The sequence below is a fragment of the Nerophis lumbriciformis genome, linkage group LG12 (genome assembly GCF_033978685.3).
Source record: "Nerophis lumbriciformis linkage group LG12, RoL_Nlum_v2.1, whole genome shotgun sequence".
NCBI classification, from domain to species: domain Eukaryota; kingdom Metazoa; phylum Chordata; class Actinopteri; order Syngnathiformes; family Syngnathidae; genus Nerophis; species Nerophis lumbriciformis.
This window is the reverse complement of record NC_084559.2, coordinates 47,685,035-47,701,117: the sequence shown is the minus strand read 5'-3', so window position 1 is coordinate 47,701,117 and position 16,083 is coordinate 47,685,035. Positions and strand designations below refer to the sequence as shown.

General features: G+C 38.9%; 1 long non-coding RNA gene across 2 annotated transcripts in view; it reads left to right on the top strand.

Annotated features, from left to right (window-relative positions):
- Positions 1–296: 296 nt before the first annotated feature.
- Positions 297–16,083, top strand: part of LOC133623393 (uncharacterized) — a 35,780-nt gene continuing 19,993 nt past the window's right edge. The window contains exons 1-2 of one of the 2 annotated variants that reach the window (XR_009817890.2): positions 297–347; positions 658–766. This is a non-coding gene — a long non-coding RNA (uncharacterized lncRNA). Of the gene's footprint in view, positions 348–470; positions 767–3,046; positions 3,189–16,083 lie in introns of those variants that run through there. The other variant, XR_012050753.1, reaches the window with a different exon arrangement.

Genomic DNA, 16,083 nt, shown 5'->3' with positions numbered 1-16,083 from the left:
CAGAATAATAAGTGATTATTACATTTTTAACAGAAGTGTATGTAACGCAGGTGCCAAATGTATACCTTTTTGTATTTGACTGGTATGCTCTTGCTTACTAGTTACTCTTTGAGCGCTGTGCGTGCTTCCTGGTCACGTGACTGCCGCGGTCCAATTAGCTGGGCTTATAAGCCGGTAGCAGGAAGTTGCCAGCTGACAGATCGATTGTTTGCTCGAGGTAGGTTTTTAATCCTCGTTTTTACCTGGAATATTGTGCTAACTAAGTAGAAACTCAAATGCCTCATTTGTAACTTTATAGAGCCGACTACCAGCGCCGGAGTTTTTTTCTCTCTCTCATTAAGCTGTTGGTGAGTCCATATTTATGAACATAGCACAGTTAGCATTTATCCCTCTTCGATTGTTTTCATTGCAACAGTCTTTGTAGCATATTATCAAGGTTTATGATTTAAACCTTTTCATAACTATTTGTGTGTTAAATGTACTTTTAAATGTGTTTTGATAATAAGCATGTTTAGTGCACTGATGCTGCTAATAGTTATTTTGACATTTTATTGCATATTGTGATTTTGATGTTATTGATTTATATTGTACAATATGGAGGAAGAAGATATGTTGTGTACACATGGATTTAAAAGAATGTTCCTGGCTCTTACACAGGCCAGGCTTTTCTTGTTTTGATGGCGAGCTAAAGAAAGGAGCATCTAGTCCAAGGAGTGTTCTTGGAAGATTCCAGCCAGAAACCCCACCACCTGTTCGGTTTGGGCGGGTAGGAGGCTCTCGAGCCGACCCTTTACATTTGTTTTCCATCTTTAACCTGCCATCTTTTTTTTCTAAGAACTCTAAGTCTGAACTGAGATTTATTCAGATCCAGAAATATTAATTAATGACATTTGAATTGTATGTATGTATATAGTCACTGTTGTCCCGATTTATTTCATGTTCAATGGCCATTCAACGTATTGTGTGTATATATCTGCTGTCCCTCACAAATGGTTTAAATACACGGTGTCAACCAAACTACAGTTTAAGCTCTGCCTTCTCTCTCCAAGTCGAAACCCTAGACTTCTGTTCTGAGCCCATAAAACCCCGTATATACAGTATTGCATTACATTTGTAGTACATATAGGTTACATGTAGATAGAACATGTTAAAAGAGAAAGTAAGCAGATATTAACAGTAAATGAACAAGTAGATTAATAATTCATTTTCTACCACTTGTTCTTAATAATGTTGACAAAATAATTAACTAATTAGGAGCCTTTGTTTGTTTACTTACTACTAAAAGACAAGTTGTCTAGTATGTTCACTATTTTATTTAAGGACAAAATTGCAATAAGAAACATATGTTTAAAGCACCGTAAGAGTTTTTGTTAAAATAAAGCCAATAATAAAAAATTTTGTGGTCCCCTTTATTTAGAAAAGTATTGAAAAGTACCGAAAAATATCGAAATACATTTTGGTAACGGTACCAAAATATTGGTATCGGGACAACATTAATAAATACATTTTATATATATATATATATATACTGTATTTATATATACTGTATATGTATTTATTTATATACTGTATTTTTATATACAGTATATACAGTACAGGCCAAACGTTTGGACACACCTTCTCATTCACAACACAACTGATGGTCCCTACCTCATTGATAAAGCAAGACATTCCACTAATCAACGATGACAAGGCACGCCTGTGAAGTGAAAACCATTTCAGGTGACTACCGCTTGAAGCTCAGAATGCCAAGAATGCCAAGAGTGTGCAAAGCACTAATCAGAATAAAGGGTGGCTATTTTGAAGAAACTCAGTATAAAACATGTTTTCAGTTATTTCACCTTTTTTTGTTAAGTACATAACTCCACATGTGTTCATTCATAGTTTTGATGCCTTCAGTGACAATCTACAATGTAAATAGTCATGAAAATAAAGGAAACACATTGAATGAGAAGGTGTATCCAAACTTTTGGCCAGTATAAATGACAATAGAACCATTTCAGAACATGTTTCAAATCTTCCTAATTTAGCTGCTGACGTATGCAGTAACATATTGCGTCATTTCTGGTTGCATTATTTGGGTATCGATCCAATACCAAGTCGTTATAGAGGCAGTGTTGGCCATACCGATGTTCATAATTAAACATTTTCAGGATCATTAAAGGATTACAATCTGATCACAATTGTAATCCAACAAAAACACAGGTTGGAGATATCAATATCAATTAATATTTCCTTATTCCTTTTTAATAAGTAGAAAAAGCATAGTAAAGTCACTAGTGCAAATTAACTAAAGTTTGCAAACAATAACAAAAAACACAAAACAATTATAAAACATAATGATGTAATCATTGTATAATCGACCACATACTGATACTATACTTGGTTGGTGTATCTTTACTTGCTATATTTGTATCAGTCCACCAACCCCTGTTTACATTCAAGAGTTTGTATATTCTTACATGGTGTTGTGTAGCCTGGTTAGCTATTTATTGTCCTCTAGTACTCCAGTGATAATATTACATGTAAGAAACACAATTTATTTGCCGCCATGTAGACGAATATTACAGTATTTCCCAAACTATAAGCCGCTACTATTTTTCCAACGCTCTGCACCCTGCGGCTTATAGCGACTATATTTATGGATTTTCCTTCGCTAACGACCATAATATAACAGTTTCCATATTACACCAACAGAGACACTGAAAAGGTCTCATTGTTTGTGCTATGGCGCCATCTTTTGGACAGGTTTACTCACTGCAGGTGCTGCGGGTTGACAATCGTCTATTGTCCCTAACCTGAAGAATAACCGTTTAGTGTTTCTACTCGAAATAATTCTTCATTCATCAAACATTCATTAAACAATACATACTTACTATACCGTCCTATGTGTGATGTCTGTAGGAGTGTTTTCATGCATATTTGTACATGTTATCGTTATCTAATCAAGCTAGCGTTGTTAGCATTAGCGAATATGCTAACACGTTTACGAGTGTCTGTGTTAGTATTATTAACTTACAATGGCATTCTTTTTGTATTGTTTCAGTTTCGTAAAACGACCAAAACGTCACCATGGACTTGATTGGCGAGCTAGCTTCCGCAGCTACAGGGTTCATGACAATAACTTCTGTTTTGTTTGATCAGCCGTTTTACTGCCGTGTTACAGGCTCCGTTTGGAAACAATTAAGGTATGTAAATAAATATTCCAAAAAATATTTTGTACCAGTATATATCTGTGGTTTATGGTTATAGTACAGCTAATACATATAACATTTTGTATTTGTTCTAAAATTTGGTAGGTGGAGCTTTAATACCGGAAAATACGGTAGTGTTTTAGAAGCTGCACTGTGGAGAGACTTTAGCCGCTAGCAAGCACGCTACATTGCATTGAGGACGCCTTCATTCGCTTGTCGCTCTAAAATTTCTGTGACACAACTATTGTGTCTTTAACGTATATTATCACGATATAGTGATATGATTAAAATCTCTATCGTTGACCAAATATATAATTTATTCATAAAACATCTGTATCACACGACTAAGTTGACTTTTTGTTGGGTTTTTGTCAACTTAAGTTTACCAAAGTTGAGTTGTTTGTTTACATTCTTTATTTCATTTGTTTTTATTATTTATTCATTATTTATTGTGTCTTTTAGTGTAATAGTTAAGAAAAAAAAACAGGGAAAAAGCTGAAAGTAAAAAAAGGTTAATAACTTTTCAGTAACATTTTACTAAGCAGCCAGGACAGAAAGTGCTCACTACTTGTTTGATATGGAAAGTTTCATGAATTAGTCCCCCAAAAAATTGTACAATGTTGAAAAGTATCCTAAAAAAAAACATCTACATTCATTAAATTGTATTTTTAATTTTCCATTGTTCTTTTAATGCACTTGTCCCGCCATAAGTGTGTGAATGGGTGAATGTGGAAATAGTGTCAAAGCGCTTTGAGTTCCTTAAAAAAGGTAGAAAAGCGCTGTTAAAGTATAACCATTTAATTTGTCTATGCCAGGGGTCGGCAACCCAACATGTTGAAAGAGCCTTATTGGACCAAAAATACAAAAACAAATCTGTCTGAAGCCTCAAAAAATTAAAAGCCATATTACATACATAGTGTGTCATGAGATATAAATTTAATTAAGAGGACTTAAAGGAAACTAAATTACCTCAAATATACTCACAAATGAGGCATAATGATGCAATATGTACCAGTGACGTGCAGTCACTAGAGAAAGAAAAAAAATGTAAAAAGAAAAAAAAAATTATTAAAATGTTAAATGTATCCAGTGATTATACTATAAAGTTATTTTCCATTTAACTTCACCAGTTTTAGATTATTTGTATTCAAAATAGCTGAATTTTCACATTTGCCGTTCAAATACTGAGAAGAGACGGTGTGGTGAACAGCAGCCAGTTGAGGCACGTCACTCATTTGTGCCTCACCATGGATTGCGGACTCGGCTAACTGCTGGCCTGCTGTGCAGTGAGACCGTATTGCTATATGAACTATATAATACATTTCCATAGTTTCGTTAGCTGAGGTATATAATGTACAGTGTATTTTGTCAACAACTGTATGTGTGTAACGTATTTCTTGTGCTGAGCGATCATAAAACAGCTGCAAAAGACGCACTGGCTGAGGCTCGCAGTAATCCGCCTCCTGCACCCCCTGACGGGAGTGTTGTATCAACTAAAGCCCACACTTAAACTTTCCACGTGCAAGATTGAATCTATTTGAAAAAGTTATTTCATAAGAAGCCAAATTGTGCAAAAACAATAATGTTGGTGTTGGAGGAGTTGTGAATGACTGCAGGGCCACAACATTAGGTACACCTGCAGACTGCAGGTGTATCTAATTCACAACTCCTCCAACATGAACATTATTGTTTTTGCACTTTTTGGCTTCTTATTAAATAACTTTTGTAACCTATTTTCATGGGCTTTCCTCTTTGTGATGTTAAGTTCCTGTTATGCGCCGTTATACAGTATATGCCTTGAGCTCTTATTTTGAAGGCGCTAAGATGCCAGTGATGACACGTTGGAGTGGAGCGTAGGTTTTTGAAAGAATGTAAATAAAGTGGTCCTCGTGTACACTGGAGCCTCAGTGTTTGTTATTTTGTAGTTTCATACAGTATAGGAGACATTTATAAACCCTCGGTTACACTTTTTTAAATAGATTCAATCTTGCACGTGGAAAGTTGAAGTGAGGGCTTTAGTTGATATAACACTCCCGTCAGGGGGTTCATTAATCCAGCACAACAGCGGCGCATGGACTTCATTTATAAGGAAAGGTAAGACCATAATAACGTTTTTTTATTAAATGTGCTTTTTTGTGTGCTACAGTTTGTATGTGTAAAGTTAAAGTTAAGTTAAAGTACCAATGATTGTCACACACACTAGGTGTGGTGAAATTTGTCCTCTGCATTTGACCCATCCCCTTGTTCACCCCCTGGGAGGTGAAGGGAGCAGTGGGCAGCAGCGGCGCTGCGCCCGGGAATCATTTTTGGTGATTTAACCCCCAATTCCAAGCCTTGATGCTGAGTGCCAAGCAGGGAAGAATGCTGGTATGAGCTTTTAAACATAACCCATTAACTGCTGCCAATCAAATGGTGAATAAGATACTCTTTAGGGTTCATATGTTTGTAAATCTGACTGTGATGAAGTCAGTGCCTCACCAGCCATCAACCTCACCGCACGTCACTGGTGTGTACATATAGTTAGCCTAAATAGCATGTTAGCATCGATTAGCTTGCAGTCATGCAGTGACCAAATATATCTGATTAGCACTCCACACAAGTCAATAACATCAACGAAACTCACCTTTGTGCATTCATGCACAACGTTAAAAGTTTGGTGGACAAAATGAGACAGAAAAAGACGTGGCATAAAACACGTCCTAGAAAGTCGGAGAAAGTTATACATGTAAACAAACTGCGGTGAGTTCAAGGACCGCCAAAATTAGTAGGACAAAACGGCGCTCGCCAAATACTCGAATCAGTGAAGCTTGTTTAATATAAACAGTGTGCTTTATAACACTTAGGGAGGTTTGTGTCATGTTTGTCCTCCTACAGCAACCATATTAACACAAAAAATATATATTTTTCCCCTCATCTTATTCCATTTTTCATACATTTTTGCAAAAGCTCCAGAGAGCCACTAGGGCGGCGCATAGAGCCGCGGGTTGCCGACCGACGGTCTATGCGAATGTATGCGATTATGCAAATGCTGTGGATAGGCTTAAAACGTTACGCGTTATTCCTCTGAATGTGTATCAAGTCATCTGAGAGGCTCTGTTGGCTTTATTTCTACACAAACGTTGACATGTACCGCTATTTCACTCGCTTTAAGGCCTAGAACAAAATGATGCAACGATCCGAGCAATGTTGCGCTGTGCAGAAAGTGCTGGAGGTAAAAACACAAGCCACACAAGCGCCACAGAAATTCTGCCAGGAGGGATTTTTGCTTGGAGCTCGTTGCTTTTAATTGGGTCCAAAGGGGACGGTCAGAATCGTTCATTTTTTTCACATGACTACTCAAAGATGTATTTCCCAAATACTGACTGGGATTCACGAGCCTTTAATAAAAAAGACAGCCTCTTTTTTTTTAGCTCCCACTCATGACAATCATCTATGGCCTTGATTTCTTTTCCTTGGAGCAATAGAATGATAAAATAAGTACAGACACGTCATTATTTTCACAATAAACCATTTGTCTTCAATCGCTTGGTATCATTTTGAACCCAATGGCAGAAAGATGTGTGGATGAAATTATTGTGGAGGATTTGCCCTCAACAACTCTGTTAGGGTTGTTAGGACGCCGACCGTGGACCTTCACGTTCCTCTCCACATGGACGAGTACTCATGCATCTTTAATGGATTCTGCTGCAAGGTTCTTCTCACCTCCACCGTGCAATCGCGTCACTGAGGAACAGAAACATAATCGGTGAACTCTCATCCGTCTCCGCCTGTCTTACAGCGGCAAGCACTTTTTGATTGGCCTGTCTTTTGCTGTCCCCCCGGACGTCTCACTCCCGGAGACTTTCTTTGTCGCTGTTCTCCTACAAAATGAACTTTGCTATTTTACGTACAAAAAGGAATTGCTTGAAGAAATAGAAGCATGACTGTAAATGGTAAATGTGTTATACTTGTATAATAGCGCTTTTCTACCTTCAAGGTACTCAAAGCGCTTTGACACTACTTCCACATTCACTCATTCACACACACATTCACACACTGATGGCGGGAGCTACCATGCAAGGTGCTAACCACGACCCATCAGGAGCAAGGGTGAAGTGTCTTGCTCAAGGACACAACGGACGTGACTAGGTTGGCAGAAGCTGGGGATCGAACCAGGAACCCTCAGGTTGCTGGCACGGCCACTCTCCCAACAGCGCCACGCCGTTCCCAAATTGACTGTGGTGTGACCACCATTTGCTCTCAGCATCCTTCGCATAGAGTTGATTTGGTTGTTGATCCTGGCCTGTGGGGTATCGGTCCATCCATCCCATCCAGCCTTCTTCGACCACTTGCCCCGTTCGGGTTGCAGGTGGTCCTGGAGCCTATCTCAACTGCATTTGGGCGGTAGGCAGGGTAAACCCTGGACAAGTCGCCACCTCATCACATGGCCAACACAGATAGACAGACGACATTCACACTCACATTCACACACTAGGGCCAATTTAGTGTTGCCAATCAACCTATTCAGTCCTTTTTCAATACAGTGTTGCCAACTTGACCACTTTCTCACCCAATCTGGCGACATGAAAGCGCGCATCACGTCCTCAACGAGCAGCGGGTGCTGCCGCAAGCACCGTCTCACGCAGCAGTCCCGGCTGCAGTCAGAGCAGAGAGGAGAGCCACACCCTTACGCTTCCAGACTGCAAATGAAATGTTCACAGAAATGAACACATTTCTTTACTGTCATGCTAAATATATATATATATATATATATATGCTGAGATAGGCTCCAGCGCCCCCACCGCCCCCCAAAGGGAATAAGCGGTAGAAAATGGATGGATGGATATATATATATATATATATATATATATATATATATATATATATATATATATATATATATATATATATATAAAAAACATATTTTTTGGACTATAAGGCGCACTTAAAATCCTTTCAGCAAGAATATCTTTGAATTTAAAAAGAGTTACAAAAAGAGACAACTGGAATTATATCAAACAAATTTTTGATTTTGATTGGACGTGTCATTTTGAAAATGCCATCCATCCATCCATTTTCTACCGCTTATTCCCTTTGGGGTCGCGGGGGGCGCTGGAGCCTATCTCAGCTACAATCGGGCGGAAGGCGGTGTACACCCTGGACAAGTCGCCACCTCATCGCAGGGCCAACACAGATAGACAGACAACATTCACACTCACATCCACACACTAGGGCCAATTTAGTGTTGCCAATCAACTTATGCTTAAACGAAAATTAAAAGTATATTAGAGTTGGGGTGTTGGTGGAGGGAACAGTGATAACGTCATCTAAAATAATTTGTGTTAAAAAAGGGGGCGGATAAATATAAGAATGTTATTCTTACATCTGCTCCTTTCTGATCATGGAAATGTATAAGAAACAAAAAAACAATGAAAGTGTCAACTGTATATGGCTTGTTGATATGCATTTTCATGAAAGGAATAACAAGAAATGATGAAAATGATGATGAGTTTGAATCAATCAACGTTTACTTATATAGCTCTTAATCACACATGTCTCAAAAATGGACGATGCGCCTTATAACCAGGTGTGGATTAATTCTGGTTGTGCTTACAGACCTCAAAGAAAACTTATTTGGTACAAGGTGTAATGGTAAGTGTGACCAGGGGATTGCAGTCACACTTAAGAGATACGTGTGGACTGCCTGTTCAATAAATGACTCGAGCAAGCAACACCAAAACTTTGATGTTTGATTGAGAATATAGGGGCAGTGAGTCTCTGGGCCCCTCGAGGCGGGGTGTCCTGTCTTTCTTCCCACCTGGTGGTGTGGTCTCTCGCTGGCTTGGGGGTTGGCTGTCTCCTGCTTCTCCCGTGCCTTGTCCTCTGAGGGGCACGTCTGTTTATGGCTCTGGGGTTCCTGTCGCTGGCAGGCCTGACTACGAGGGGCTGGTGTTCCCTTTTTCCCTGGGAACCGCACCAGCTGTTTTGGGGTGGACTCTCTGGGTGGCTGGGGCGTACTTTGGCTCCCACTCACACATACGTATTCATTCATTCATTAATACATACATATGTGCACACATTGGTTCTTACCCACATACTGTACATAGGTACCTGCGCCGGTCCGGCTGCGCCAAACATTAATATAAATCTGTTTAATAAAGTCAAATGCAAATAAGGCAACAAGAGAAGTACCCACACTTCTCTTTTGTAAAGTAAAACTGTACAGCAAATAAGGGCATCTACATCAACAATATGATTTTCCTCAACAGCTGCAAAGGACAAACAAAAAAAAAAGAATATAGAACATTACACACGGCGATCAAATCTGTCAAAATGTTTTAGTACGACTTTGGTACGTTATGAATCCGCAACACTTGTTGGAATGCAGAGCATTACGGCTACCATAGTCAGACGTACTGTGCTTCAACATACGGGTATTATTGTGGTGTGACCCCAAAATGGCACCTATTAGCAGACATTATCTGGCATTTTGTTTTGACCAATTATGCAAAACCAACTTTTCTTACCTTCTTGTACCTGCTGTTCTGTATTTGCGATCTGCATGAGTCCCGGAAATTTGCTCTCGTACGCTATTGTAGTCCGACACCATTGTCAACAAGCTCCTTCTTTTTCACTATCGTCTTATTGTGGGGCATTCATTCTCTGCTTTTGTCATTATTAATATAAAGTAGCGTACACTTCTAACTTATATCTGTCAGTAGACTTGCTATAGTAGCACTAAAAACTACCGATACTACAAAGATGACGGGGAGAAGAGCCATGCAAATAAAACCGCCGACAAAACGGCGCATCCTGAAGAGACGGTCAGAGAGCGGCTTGAAGATGGTCTGTAAAACATAATCTCTGCAACCAAACAACCACCATTACATGTAATGTAGACCACAAGGAAGTGTTTTAAATGTAGAAAAAACATCATAATAGGACCCTTTTAATGCGCCTGATAATCCGTTGCGCCTTGTGTATGACAATAGACCTGCACTTCGGCAGTGCGCCTTATAATTTGGTGCGTCCTATGGTCGGACAAATACTGTGATATTAATATTATTGAGCCAGTCGATTGATTTGGTTCGTTTATGAATGTCACACCCTCCAGTCTTTTGATCAACTCCAACATTTAACAAAGCAGAACAAAATTGATTTACAACAGAAGTTGTAATCATACTTAGCATTTTTTTTTCAAACTCACTTATTATCTCTCCCTCCTTTCTCCGACAGTGTCCATTGCAGCCAATTATGCAAATGACGCGACAACGTCATCTTGCGACTTCAAGACTGCCTCCTTACTGAGGGGTTGCAAATACATTTGTATATTGGAGGAACTGAAGCAGCTGTGTATTATCATGCTGCAATAGTGGGTAATGGTGAAAGGCGCACCACCATATGTCACATCTTATCTGGGTATCTATTTGCATGCAGAATGCCATCAATAAAATGCACCTGTGGTAATTATCCGTAACATACGCCTACAAATCCATCGGCACCGTGAGCCACTCCATCCACAACATTGATACTAGCAAACCGCTCACCCACCGTCTGAAATCTGCACTGAAAAGGTGATTCATACTTGAAGAGATCTCCTCTCCAAGGTGCCGGACGACCAAAAATGTGAACGTTTGCCAACTCAAGGCGGTTACGACTACAGAACTGCAATGAAGGCGAGACCCCAATAGGGCCGACGACTAGCATAAAGATGAGCTTCGCTGACAGTTGGTGCAGAAATTGATTGCCTATGCAAACTGATTGTTGCAGCAACTGTGAGGAAAGCTGGTCTCAGACCGTCTTGGAGGTGGAGATGCTGGGTGTGGAGGTTCCTGGACTGGTGTGGTCAGTGCTGCCTCTACCGACACACGATAATAACATACAGTACCGAAGATGTACCAGGTTTTAATTATGTTATTTTTGAGTCAAGAAATGCATTCTCAACATTGTGTTTCAGTACATGTATCAAATTAAATTCAGGTTTGACTTAAAAAAGGTATAAACATATTTTTGGTGTGTCTGGTGTGGTTAGGTAAGGCTGTAAGGTCAGTTGGATGAACAGTAGCACCTCAACTCACGTTGGTTTTATGATGCAGCTCTTGGGTCAAATCAACGTTACCCATTAAAATGAAATGAAATATATTGAATTGATGCTGAGAGCCCCAAACCAGTACACTTTTAACTTGTAACATTCTTTTAAAGGGATCATATTAGGAATTTTGTATATTTAAAACACTAAACGTCTGTTGGGAACTCGCATGGCTGCGGTATTTGTGACTCCAAGATGCAGGAACCAGGAGAATTAAGAGCAGGTAAGAGGATTTTAATACTCTCAAATATAAGGATGTCCGATAATATCGGACTGACGATATTATCAGCTGATAAATGCTTTAAAATGTAATATTGGAAATTATCGGGATCGGTTTCAAAATTATTGGTATCAGTTTCAAAAAGTAAAATTTATGACTTTTTAAAATGCCGCTGTGTACACGGATGTAGGGAGAAGTACAGACCGCCAAAAAACCTTAAAGGCACTGCCTTTGCGTGCCGGCCCAGTCACATAATATCTACGGCTTTTCACACACACTAGTGAATGCATGCATACTTGGTCAACAGCCATACAGGTCACACTGAGGGTGGTCGTATAAACAACTTTAACACTGTTACAAATATGCGCCACACTGTGAACCCACACCAAACAAGAATGACAAACACATTTCGGGAGAACATCCGCACCGTAACACAACATAAACACAACAGAACAAATACCCAGAACCCCTTGCAGCACTAACTCTTCCGCCGCTACCCCCCCCCCCCCCCCCACCTCAACCCCGCCCACCTCAACCTCCTCAAATTCCAAGCTGCTGTTTTGAGGCATGTTAAAAAAAAAAATGCACTTTGTGACTTCAATAATAAATATGGCAGTGCCATGTTGGCATTTTTTTCCATAACTTGAGTTGATTTATTTTGGAAAACCTTGTTTCATTGTTTAATGCATCCAGCGGGGCATCACAACAAAATTAGGCATAATAATGTGTTAATTCCACCACTGTATATATCGGTATCGGTTGGTATCGGAATCGGTAATTAAGAGTTGGACAATATCGGAATATTGGATATCGGCAAAAAAGCCATTATCGGACATCTCTACTCTCAAACAGAGAAGGAGGCAGTCGTGCATGTAAGGTTCTCAAACAATACTCAAAAGGCCTGAGGAGCAGGCGAGGCAGGCATAAATAGCAGCCTCCTGATTAGCACCAGGTGTGGCCAGGCTGCCAATCAGCAGCAGGTGAGGGGAAACAGCGCTCAGGGAGACATGCAGGAAATGTAGCAAAAATGAGAGCGCTGACAGGTAATAAACATCAGACAAGGAAACAAACAGAAATGAAGTGAGAGATCGTCACACCGTCGTGGTTTACCTAACATGTAATGGTGATTCTTTGGTCCAAATGTTGCATGGATTATGTTTTACAGATCATCTTTGAGCTGCTTTTTGATTTTAATTTCTTTAGGATGCGCCGGCCTGTGGGCGGTCTTATTTACGTGCCAAAATCTTCCTCCAGGCCAAGCCCCCTTCGACTGTGTCTCCACCCTGTCAGCTATGTTGTAGTTTTTAGTTGTAGTCTCCTGACAAATCTAAGTTAGACCTATATGCTACATTTTTTTAGAAATAGCGAAGACGAGGATTTTAGCATGCATGTGCATGTATGAACCAGTCTGCCCCACAACAAGAGGATAGAGAAACATAAGGAATGTATTGACTCCAGCAGAGGTTCTCAAACTTTTTTCACCAAGTACCACCTCAGAAAACTCCTGGCTCTCCAAGTACTGTACCACCATAACGACCAATATTAAATACAGTAGACTAGACTTGGACTTAGACTTAGACTTCCTTTTTATTGTCATTCAAATTTGAACTTTACAGCACAGATAAGAACAAAATTTCGTTACATAAGCTCATGGTAGCGCAGAATAAAAAAGCAATAAGGTGCATGTATAAATAAATAAGTACATATAAATAATATATATAATATATATATAAAATAAATAAATAGATTACTGTACAGATAAATATATTGCACTTTTTCACATGCGTCCACATTTATGGATGTATGTTATATTGTATTTTTTTATTCCAGCGAGTTAATCCATTTTGGGGGGAGTTGAGGGGATAATTTAATTATGATACGTTCAAGAGTCTTACGGCTTGAGGGAAGAAGCTGTTAGAGAACCTGGAGGTTCTGATTCGGAGGCTGCGGAACCTCTTTCTAGAGTCCAGCAGTGAAAACAGTCCTTGGTGGGAGTGGGAGGAGTCTTTGCAGATTTTCTGAGCCCTGGTCAGGCAGCGGCTTTTTGCGATCTCCTGGACAGTAGCGTAGTAGGCCTAAATAATCCTTAAAAACAACCCCCCCCGTTTTTTTATTTTTTAACACACCGTTTGAACGGTAGCACTTTGAATATTTAATTAAGGTATTCTTCCGCGTACCACTAGATAGAACCCTCGTACCACTACACCGTTTGAGAATCACTGCACTACAACTTTGGACTATGACTGGATAAAAATGGTCGACTCGTGCACAGCTCTTCGGGTAAACCTTTAGTGTGTACGGAAATATCAGCTGAAATAGCTAAGGCAAAATATGTCACGGAATCACTGAACTCCTGAGAGCGGCATATTCTTTCACAAATGTTTGTAGAAACAGTCTCCATGCCTAAGTGTTTGATTTGATAGGACACCTGATTCTGATCATTTGGATGGGTGGCCAAATACTTTTGGCAATATAGTGTATTTTTTATATACAAAAGGGTCAAGCGATTGAAAATGGATGGATGGATATATATATATATATATATATATATATATATATGCATGCTTTGGAGCCCTAAAATGTGATCCCTCCTTTAAGGCAACACTTGCCTTGACCTTAAAAGTTTAAATTCAAGGCCTGGGAGTATAACTTTGTCTTTTTCATGTTTCTTTGGTGGTTCTTTTCAGTATGTCCTTTGTATTGTTTTTCTTTCACTTCAACCCCTACTTAAAAATGTGCAATGGCCATGAAACAGTGGACATATTTATTGTAAGGTGTGGAGCAAACGATTCATTCATAATTAAGCAAGTTAGAGCATTTTTTATCGAAGTGAAGATAACCAAGGCCAAACTGCTTGCTCGGTCAAAGCCTCCCCTTGAATGTGCTCATTAGGAGCAGACACACATGGATTCTGTGAGCAATAGCATCTCAGAGATTTCAGGGAATAGCTGTAGTCTAAATTGAGAATGGATGTGGTCCTTAGTGAAGGTTATGATAAATAATCTATAAACCTTGTGCCAAAGTTGCCCTTGATATTCTCGTCACCTAACAAGACCTTAAAAGTGTGCTCTTCAATTGTGTTCTCCTTTATTACGGCACTGGAATATGTTGGTAAGCCCTCGTAAAAGGCACTTTTGACAGTCTCCGGTGGCTTTTATGGTCATTTCTGTCCTATTGAAATGCAGTTAGATGCAAACCTAAAATAACACTTCATTAGGTGAGCAGTAGACATACGATTGGCCTGGTTCTGCCAAAAAAACAACAACAACTCCCCAAAGACTACACAAACAAGATAAGCAGAAATATCACACAAAACTTGCTTTGCCCTCGATACTCATTGTGACGAACAAAGCATCACGGAGACAAATTTAGTCCATATGGTAAGTGACACTAAATATAGCTGCAAAGCTGGGTGGTGCTCTGATGTGCTAGATTTCAGCTGCGCCGGGAAGATGAAAATTGTCATCACCATTTTTGAAATGAGGTGAAACAAATGTCAAACACTTGAGACCACCACTGGGTTTAAATTCATCATTTCAAGTAGAGAAATATTATGGCCTGCTTTTGTCCTGCAGAGGTCGGGTTGCCAACCGCCCCTTGAAAAAGAGAATCGATCAAAAGTACAAAAAGTAGGTGCTCCATATTGCTCTGTCACGTGACGTATTTTGTCCCGTATTTTTATTACCGTGCGTATAAAATATAGTCTGCAAAATTTCAATAGATTGACATCAGCTTCAGTCTTCCACAGCCCAAGCCAATCGATGCTAGCGATACCACTGATTTTCTTCCTGATCCGATACCGAGTAAAATTCAGGCCGGTATCGGTGATACTTATCAGATTGTGCAAATATGCCTAACGTGAAAATTGTAAAAGTTGTGTATTTTCAAATAATAATAATAATTTTCTACCGCTTGTCCCTTGCTTTAACAAGGAGAAAATGGAACAAAACATAGGAATGTTGTGACAAAAAGCTGATTTGAATAAAGTACTACTAATAATATACGTAGTCACATACAACACAAAGTTTTGTTTTTAAATTTATTTAATCTGTTTTTAGTATTTAAAAGTATGCGGCCTTGGTGGAAAAAGTTTAGATACTCCTAAGCTAAAATTATATAAGCCCTAAAAATAAAAACCCAAATATACCTAAAATATAAACAAAGATTAGATAATTTAATTAAAAAAATAAAATACAAATTTTATGAATTCATTTTTAAAATTACAACAACCATAATAAACACTGTTAAAAGTGTATCTTAACATGAATATTTTCGTACAGGCAGAATTTTTGACACACTCGGTTATGCAGTTACACAACCATATTATTTATATGTTTACTCTATTCTTACATGGGAATAAAACAACGGTAAAAATGTAAGAAAAAAAAAAGCGCGGAAAAACCTGAAATGTTTCAACTAATAATAAAAAAGAATATACTTAGTCAAAATCAATACAAAGCTGACACAAAATGTGATTTTACTTTTTTTTTTTTTTTTGAAAATATCAATATGGCCCACGCACTTTGATTTTTCTTGGAAAAAGTTTGAACACCCCTGAACTAAAGTATGAAAAGTATCGATATTTTCATTTGAAAATTGAC